Below are 9,396 nucleotides of genomic sequence, written 5' to 3'. Positions count from 1 at the left end.
ACTCATAGTAACAAACCTGCAGGACTATTGCTCCACAATGCACACTCCACTACCTTCTTTTAAAGTTCTAGCATCTCAGAGCCCCATGTTTTGTTTGATGGATAAATCTTACATTTTAATGTTCAATCTCAATGCTGTAATCAATCCTACCTCCTTCACTAGGCACACTAAAAGCTATGAAAACACAATACCACATGGCAAAATGAGCATCAAGTCATTACCTCTGGATAAACAACTTCTGGTTTAAAGCCTGGCATGGAAACTATGGCGCATTCACAGTCCAGTCTGGTCCAACTGAGGTGTTTAAAAATCCATCTCCAATTGTATTATCATGGTGTTTTAGTCTGACTTTGAGAAATTCAGTTCAGTCAGACTAGCCTGTAGCATGTCAAGCATTTTAAAAATCTGACACAATAATACAAATTTCTTTAACTGCATGTAAATGTAGCGAGAGTCATAAGGAGAATAAATACATGAATAGCATAAGCCTTGTGACCAATGACAGAAATCCAGATGCTCATGTTTCATGTCTACTGGATTTGTAAACTGGTGACTTCCTGCAGATAAACTTTATCAAATAAATGTCTAACACAAACCCTCACCTTTTCTCAGGGACATAGAGCTGTGCAAATATGGTAAATGAGTGCACTGTGGCATCCTCCTGGGACTTCTGAGACCCCCTGCACCATGCCCTCCATCTGAAAGACAACAAAACTTATCAGCTACACTAAAGTAAGTTAGGATCCACTTGTCAGGGATTTACATTTGTCAGTTTTTCATCGATAAAGTCTAAGTAGAGTAAAAAAAAAGAAAGCAAGGAGATCTAGCATAGCAACAGACTGAATTTCTAAACTAAATGACACAAAAATAACAATCTAGTTGTAATTACCATAAACAAGGAGACAAAATAATACTGGCATGCAGCTTTTTGTTTTAACGCCTCCAGCTAGACACTTTGGCTGTAAAGAGCATACTTTTGGGTAACCAGAGGTGATAAAAGGACGGCAGGGTAGATACCCAAGAGGTCAAGTTCACTGGCCTGAAATGCGCAACATGCTACCCAACATGTTTTTTTGTTGGGCAACATTAGACAAAGATTACAAGAGTAAATACTAAATGCAGTTTTAAATGATGATTTAATTTATTCAGGTACAAAAGCCATCCAAACCTACTTGGCCCTAGGTGAAAAAGTAATTTCACCCTAAACCTTATACCTGGTTGTGCCATCCTTGGCAGCAACAACTGCAAGCCAGTGTTTTCAATAACTGCCATTGAGTCTTTCAAATAGTCATGGAGGAATTCAGCCACAGTGGAGGGTTTGAGAGTATAACCGGCATGTTTAAAAGCATGCTGCAGCATTTTTATCAGATTTAAGTCCAGACTTTGACTAGCTAACTCCATAATCTTCATTTTTTAAACCAATCAGAGGTGGACTTGCTGGTGTGTTTCAGATCATTGTCCTGCTGAATAACCCAAATGTGCCTGAGCTCACAAGCTGATGGCCGGACATTCTCCTTTAGGATTTCTGGTAGAGAGCAGAATTCATGGTTCCATCAATTACAGCAAGTAATCCAGGTACTGAAGCAGCAAAGCAGGCCCAGACCATCACATTGCCACCACCATGTTTGACTGCTGGTATGATCTTTTCATGAAGTGCCGTTTTAGTTTTATGCCAGATGTAACGAGACGCACACCTTGCAAAAAGATCAACTTTTGGCTCTTCAATGTACAGAATATTTTCCCAAAAGACTTGGGATGCCTTTTGGAAAATACCCAGTCTCTTTCTTATTGTTGAGTAATGAACACTGATCTTAGCTGAGTCAAGTGAGGTTTTTAGATGTTGTTCTGGGTTCTTTTATCACCTCCTGGATGAGTCGTCGCTGACTCTTGGAGTAATTCCGGTAGGCCGGCCACTCCTGGGAAGAATCACCACTGTTCAAAGTTTTCTCCATTTGTGGATAATGGCTCTCACTGTAGTTCACTGGAGTCCCAAAGCTTAAGAAAAGGCTTTGTAACATTTTCAGACTGATAGATGTCACTGACTTTGTTTCTCATCTGTTCTTAGATTTCTTTAGATCGCGGCATGATGTGTTGCTTTTTGAACTCTTTTAGCCTACTTCACTTTGTTAGACAGGTTCTATTGAAGGGGTTTCTGGATTCAACAGGTCTGCCAGTAATCAGGCCTGAGTCAGGCAAAAAAAAACAAAAACAAAAAAAGAAAAACAAATATGCAAATATATATATATCAGGAAGGGGCAAATACCTTTTCATAGCTCTGTTTAACAGAATCAGTCATACTTGTTGCCATAAATAAAATCGAAAAAATCGAATACTACAAAATTTAACAAGACTTACATGAACCGTACTGCTCTTCAAGAAGAAGTGCCATCGCTGCTAGGTCATGCTTAAGGTTCACTGGACAGATTATGAGGCAAGGGGCAAATGTGTTAAAAAACATCCCTTTCTTTTAGTTTTTTGATCCTCTTGTAGTCATTTCTTTCATTTGTTCGCTCTGTGGTTGTGCTTGGTCTCTGAAGACCCTTCAGAGACCAATTTGTGTCTGCTAAATCATGCCATTCTTGTTAGTCCTAGCCTCTTTAGAGATGTTTTGAGTCTCTTTGATCATTTGATAGACTAGAAAAAGAAGAAATGTTAAGAGTCACTTCAAAAAAAGAGGCCCTAGACCAAGGGCACCTTGACCTTTTGGGCCCCTTGTCCCATGCCCGGTAGGCCCATTCATAACTGTCCATGAATAACTCACTGCACTGTAGCTGTTTTGCAAAAGGAACAGAAACACTGAAAACTCATGAACAAAAATGCACTCTTCTACAAGGTTTGCTGAGAAAAAAAGGACAGAAATTATGAGAATACTGTTGAGAAAAAAAAGAATATATCACGTTTCTGTCACGCCTACTGACTCTCTCAGTGTCTTAAGTGGTTTATGAAACTCCTTCTGCGGGAGCAAAGTTGCAGCCAGAGACATCCATCACCTTTTGGCTGAAAGTACCACAGGAAGAGAGTCTGCTGACAACAGAGTAAAGAACAACAGAGGAAGATAATGCTTAGTTATTGTTTGACAAGTCCAAAAATCTGCCAGTTTTTAATTTCTAAATTTCATTTTAGGTTTAAATTTGATTAGAGAAAAATAAACATTACACTCACTTGGACGCCAGTTAAGGCAAAGGTTAAAGGGAAAAAATTAATATATTTTTGACAAGTAATTGATTCAAACCAATAGCAAACAGGAGCACATTGTGAGCCTAGTTTTATTTTTACTCCAAGATATAGCCCATGATATTAAAGAGAGCACGTACACATACTTACACAAACACACTCCTGGGCTCTCAGGAGCTGTGTGAAGTGGTCTCTCCTTGTATAAACAGAAAGCAAGCGGAGGGAAGACGAGGTACAGTGAGGAAATCCTCTCCTTAAATGCCAAGCTGTGCGTGCCATTCTCCCTCTCCCGCTCTTATTTCCTTTTTCTGCACCTCTCAGGGCTCACATTCTCCACCTTCACCCCCTTTTTTGCTACCACTAGTGTGTCCGTGCATGTGGGCGTGACTGCATGGTTGTGCACGTGCCAGCTTGTGGCACACATTCATGAACTCCAGCACAAGTTTTCAAAGACTTTTATTGTCCCATCCAATCTAACCAGGGGAGAGGAAGAATGAACTCAGGATGTATGCTGGAGTAAGAAAAATATCTGTAGCTGTTAAAGAAAAGGAAGGAAAAAGGAACATACAAAGAAGATTAATTGACAAATGATTAATTTACAGAGAGCAGACTATCTTCCTGATAAAATTAAAAATGGCAGTTTTCCTAGTCCTTAACTTTTGACACACTTATTTCCTAACTGATAACACTTTGCACATCTACTTCATAAGACAGGCTGGTAGAAAGGGCACTTTGCCCCATAGGATTTTTGCAATCACCTGGAATGAATAGGAAAGGAGGAATGTTAGTACTTTCCAGCTCTAAATGGACCCCCACGCTGAATTATCATCAGGAAATTTCTACGTGCATTGCATAAGATTCCTACACTTTATTAAAAAAGTGATTTTGACTAAGTTTGATGGACTAAGGTGATCAATGTCACAAAAACAGTCCTGCAGACCTCCTAGCCCCATCTAGTCAGATGAAGGGAGACAAGAGTCTTGAGGAGTCTTGTTCTGAGCTAAGAGGCTAACTGAGCCCCTTTAACATAGCTATAAGAAAAATCCTCATTTTGCCACAAACATGCTTTTAATTGAAATGGTGAAATCAACTGAATAAACCTAAATAGGGTGAGCAACTGAGTAATGATGAGCCATTCACAAACAAGCCTGTTCTTTGAAATGGCCCTTTTATGATAGCTGCCGTAGCTAGCTCCCATTTGAGTGCCAGTTTCCTTTCCTCTATTCTTAATTAATCCAATCTTTTACCAAATCAGGAGCCATTAGGGAGCAGTGTTGGGTAGCGTTACTTTTAAAACTAACTCGTTAGATTACTGTGTTGCATACTGAGAAAAGTAATTCGTTACGTTACTGTGTTACCTACTTCTAAAACTAACGCGTTGGAGTACTTTTGCTTTACTGAATATCAGAACCCTTTAGCCACTTGTTCCACTCGGCGGTTGTAAAAACGACAGATAACAACCACGTCTGCATTTGAATGTGCAGACTCTAATGTCAATGTCAAGCCAAATTTACGGCCCACCTGTCTGCAGGCTGAGAATACCGCTAACATACAAGAAAATGTTTACAGCTCTTAAACATGCTCACAATCTGACGAAGCAGAGGCAGACAAAATCACTCAAACGCTGTGCGTAATAACAGCGCGTAACTGGAACAGCTGCACAGCTGGTTCAATGAAAGCAAACAGCGCTTTTAAACTTACGTTTCATCATGATGCTGTAATTGTGCCTTTTATCCAAAAATCCATCGTATTGGGGATAATTCCACAGTGTCATGCTGTCCTCTCGCTGGTTCAACAAGCCAAGAACGCGCGCGTAATGGCACAGAATGTTTACCTTCCGCTATACGTGCCAACGTGACTACAGGAAGAAAGAAGGCCAAACAGAGCAGATGCTTCGAGGAGCTTCCTTTTTTCTTTCTCTCTTTTTGAAGCCACGATAGAGAGGAAATTTTGGATTTTTCTTTCAGTAACTGATTGTTTTTTATGAAAATGTAGCTAATAATGGGATTAACTGAATCGTAAAACTAACGCGTTACGTTACTCGTTACAACAAAAAAGTAATCTGAGTACTCTAATATCACATTGCGTGAGACTGGAGGTTGGTGAGATGAACTTTCGCTGAGTGAGGCAAGTAAGATCAGAGTTTACTGAGCTAACCCGTGGCAAAACTTTACTGAACCAAACAGGACCACTTTGTAGAAACGGATCATACAAAAGTGTGTGACATTGCTCATCCAGGCTTTTGATGGAGACTTTAAATTCCTCCTCCTGCTGTTTTCTGATTTTTTTTAAGCTTTTTTATTGTTTGCCTGAATATTTTACTACTTCAGTGACACAAAAGTGGCCTAATAATTAAGAATGCGAATATTTTTGCACTTTGAACACTTGACAAAGTTGGAAACTGCTCAAAATATGATCTTTTGGTTGCCTTTTCTCTATGTAGAAATCACTTTTTGCCCCAAGGGGTGTTCTCTACTGCTGCGAGACATCATCTATCAAGAACCTATGCTGTGTTGGTGGTATTCGACTTTCTGATGAAGGTCTAGATGCTGCAAATAAGTATTTTTTTGCAAGAAAGATAGTGAGCAGGAGTCTACCTGAAAATTTTTAATGCACAAATTTATTACTACCAGATTTCCCAGAATTTCTACGTACCTAAAAAGTTCAGTAAGGCATATTTAACAAACACTTTCTTTTCTTCTTGGAAATATTGCTTCATTTCTGTAGGTGTTTTAGCTGTGGGTTTCTACAACAGCACTGTAACAGCTCCACCATCTTTATGCCTTGAGACATTCATACTGATATTATGACATTATGATACGGCGTGTCATCATCAGTCAATTCCACATACTAGTACGTTCACAATCAGACATGTCAACACACAACTGTTCTCCCCTGCTGATCCCATTTTTGCCTGTTACTACGCTGAAGACAGCCTAGATGAGGGGTTGGCTTATTCCCCTTTACGACTCTGCAACATTCATAATGAGGGCGAAATGATATGGGTTGTTTAAACATTAAACAATGACGTTTGATTCTTTTACTGAACTACTGTGATTTCATTTAAAGAAAAAGAGGCAAAATCTGTTAAAATCTCCTCTATGGGCGTTTCCCTATAAGAGCTGTTAGCTTTACTTTCATTAGAACCCAATTAAAGTCATCTCATTGCTGTTACACATCTTCAACATTTAGTCTAAAGACCAAAATTAAGGCTGATGAAGACATTTTCAGTTACAATGGTAGATATTTGACCAAAGATGCTAATGTATTTATCAGAGATGGAAATATGATCAGAGTACTGAGTGAACACTAACTCCATCACAACTAAACCTTCCTTTAATACCTCCCTGCTGCTGAGAAAGCTGAAGATGCTGTATGTGTATGCGCTGGTTTTATGTGTGTAAATGTAAACAGTAGTCCCTTGCTGACACAGCACTCCTTCAGGAACTTGGGATTGTGTGTGTTTGTAAGTGTGTGTGCCCTGGCCTCTGCTCCCTGCAGATATGCTTCCTCTCAGAGACACTGAAGAAATAAGCTGAGAGGACCTTAGACTCTGTGTGTGTATGTCTTTGCGCCTGTGTGTGCAAGCTTTCAGTTCAACAAGCAACTTCACTGCACTGTCACTGATGTCTATCTCACAAACTTACTCTGTCATGTTTAGCAGCATCCTCATTGATGACATCATTCATCCTGCACCACCTATGGAAAAAAGAGATATCATTAGTAACAGTATTGAACCTTGCTTTATGGTGATTTTACATGCACAAGAACTAATGTTACATTCCCTCCAGCATGCTCGAATTGCCTCTACTCTCTGTCCACTTGCACATACCGTTTTGATCAAGTCTTTATAAAGCCTTTGTCTGAATTTCTCATGAAATCAGGAAAAGGGGGAAGAAAAATGACTTAACATAATTCTGCTGAATGTGGGGGTGATGGTGTGTTGGATAGCCCCCAAGTCTACATAGTTGGGAGAGGGGACCCAGGGGACAGGGCCCATGTGGTAGATTAGGCAATGTGCTATTAAAAAGTATTCGTTCTTGCATATTTGTCACACTTACATGTTTCATATCATCAAACAAATTTTTATATTAAACAAAGACAACTCAAGTAAATACAACTGCAGTTTTTAAATGATGATTTCATTTATTAAGGGACAAAAGATCTCCAAACCTATCTTGCCTTATGTGAACAAGTAATCCGCACTTGTTAAATCACAAATTAATTGTGATTGTCTGATTGTGATTGTTTTTAAAACTGAGTTCAGTTTCTCTCGCCACACCAAGGCCTGCTGAATCAAGAAAACACTTCAATAGAACAAGTCTAACAAAGTGAAGTGGGCTAGAAGATCTCAAAAAGCAACACATTATGCCACAATCTAAAGAAATTCAAGAACAGATGACAAAAAAAAAAAAAAAAACTCTATCAGTCTGGAAAGGATTACAAAGCTTTGGGGCATTGTGAGAGCCATTATCCACAAATGGAGAAGACTTTGAACAGTGGTGAACCTTCCCAGGAGAGGCTGGCCAACAAAAAATTACTCCAGAAGCACATCGTCGACTCATCCAGGAGGTCACAAAAGAACCCAAAAAGATATCCAAAGAACCGCAGGCCTCACTGGACTCAGTATTTGTCAGTGTTCATGATTCAACAATGATAAAGAGACTGGACAAAAATGGCATCCATGGGAGAGTTCCAAGGCAAAAACCACTGCTGACCAAAAATAACACAAAGGCTCATCTCACATTTACCAAAAACTTCTTTATGATCCCCAAGACTTTTGGGAAAATATTCTATGGATTAAATAGACAAAAGTTGAACTTTTTTGGAAGGCATGCATCCTGTTACATCTGGAGTCAAACAAAGACAGCATTTCATAAAAAGAACATCAAACCAAGTCAAATATGGTGGTGGTAGTGTGATGGTTTTGGGCTGCTTTGCTGCTTTAGGACCTGGACCCCTTGCTGTAATTGTTGGAACCATGAATTCTGCTCTCTACAGGAAAATCCTTGAAGAGAAATGTCCGGCCATCAGTTCAAGACCTCAAGCTCAAGCACACTTGGGTTACGCACCAGGACAATGATCTGAAACACAGCAGCAGGGCTTTAAATACAAAATTAAGGTTTGGAGTGGCCTAGTCAAAGTCTGGACCTCAGTCTGATTGAGAAGCTGCAGTATGACCTTAAACAGGCTGCTCATCCAAAAGACCATCAAATGTAGCTGAATTAAACAATTCTGAAAAAAAGAGTGGGCCAAAAAGACTTATTGTCAGTTATCTCAAACATTCGTTTACATTTATTGCCGCAACCATTTATCAGGTTTATGGGGCAATTTCTTTTTCACATACAATGCTTAACAAATTTATTAGACCACCTGTCTTATTTGTCTCAGAGACCATTCAGTATCATGAAGTGCTTTAATGCGGACTCTTTCATTTTCAGTGAGCTCTGCACGTTTTACCATTTTGAACAGGAATGAGGAATTTCAAACTGAATTCACCTTTTTATACCCAAATTTGAGCCGGCTCACTGGCCTTCTCTGAGAAGTCGGAAATTAATCATGCATAACAATCAAGCACTAAAACTCATTTTTCTGTTCAGGAATGCAAGTAAATAACTATAATTTGACATATTAATCAAGAAATATTAATGTGCTTTACTATTTTTTCAGTTTTTTTGTACATCTGTTAATTTAAAAATTGATGGATAACAATAATAATTATATTTTAGCATTAAAAATATCATTTGGGTTCAAGAGCTTCTACATATTGGTGTATTAACCACTGCAGAAACATAAAAAATGATTTTGGTAATTACCAATGCTGTTAATTTAGGGCAGCTGTGACATAAACCTAACTTTGGGTGGTGGTCTAATAAACTTGTTAAGCACTGTAGGTCAAGGTAGATTTAGAAGGATTTTTTCCCCTTAATAAATGAAATCATTATTTAAAAACTCCATTTAGTATTTATTTGTTATCTTTGTCTAACATTAAAAATTGTTTGATGATCTGAATCATTGAAGTGTGGTGCACATGTAAAAAAAAGAAATCAAAAAAATTAGAAAAAATATTTTGCTGATTGATTCAAAGAATTGTTCTCACTCCTGTAGTGACACGGTAAGTTACAGAATGTCATATAGATAGGAAAAATTAACAATAGTTACAAAGTATCACAATTAATAATCACCGACAAAATAAGGAAAGATTGAGCAGCATAACTCAAA

The sequence above is a fragment of the Cheilinus undulatus genome, linkage group 4, assembly GCF_018320785.1.
Source record: "Cheilinus undulatus linkage group 4, ASM1832078v1, whole genome shotgun sequence".
NCBI classification, from domain to species: Eukaryota; Metazoa; Chordata; class Actinopteri; order Labriformes; family Labridae; genus Cheilinus; species Cheilinus undulatus.
The sequence above is the reverse complement of the archived record's forward strand: the minus strand, read 5'-3'. Positions refer to the sequence as shown.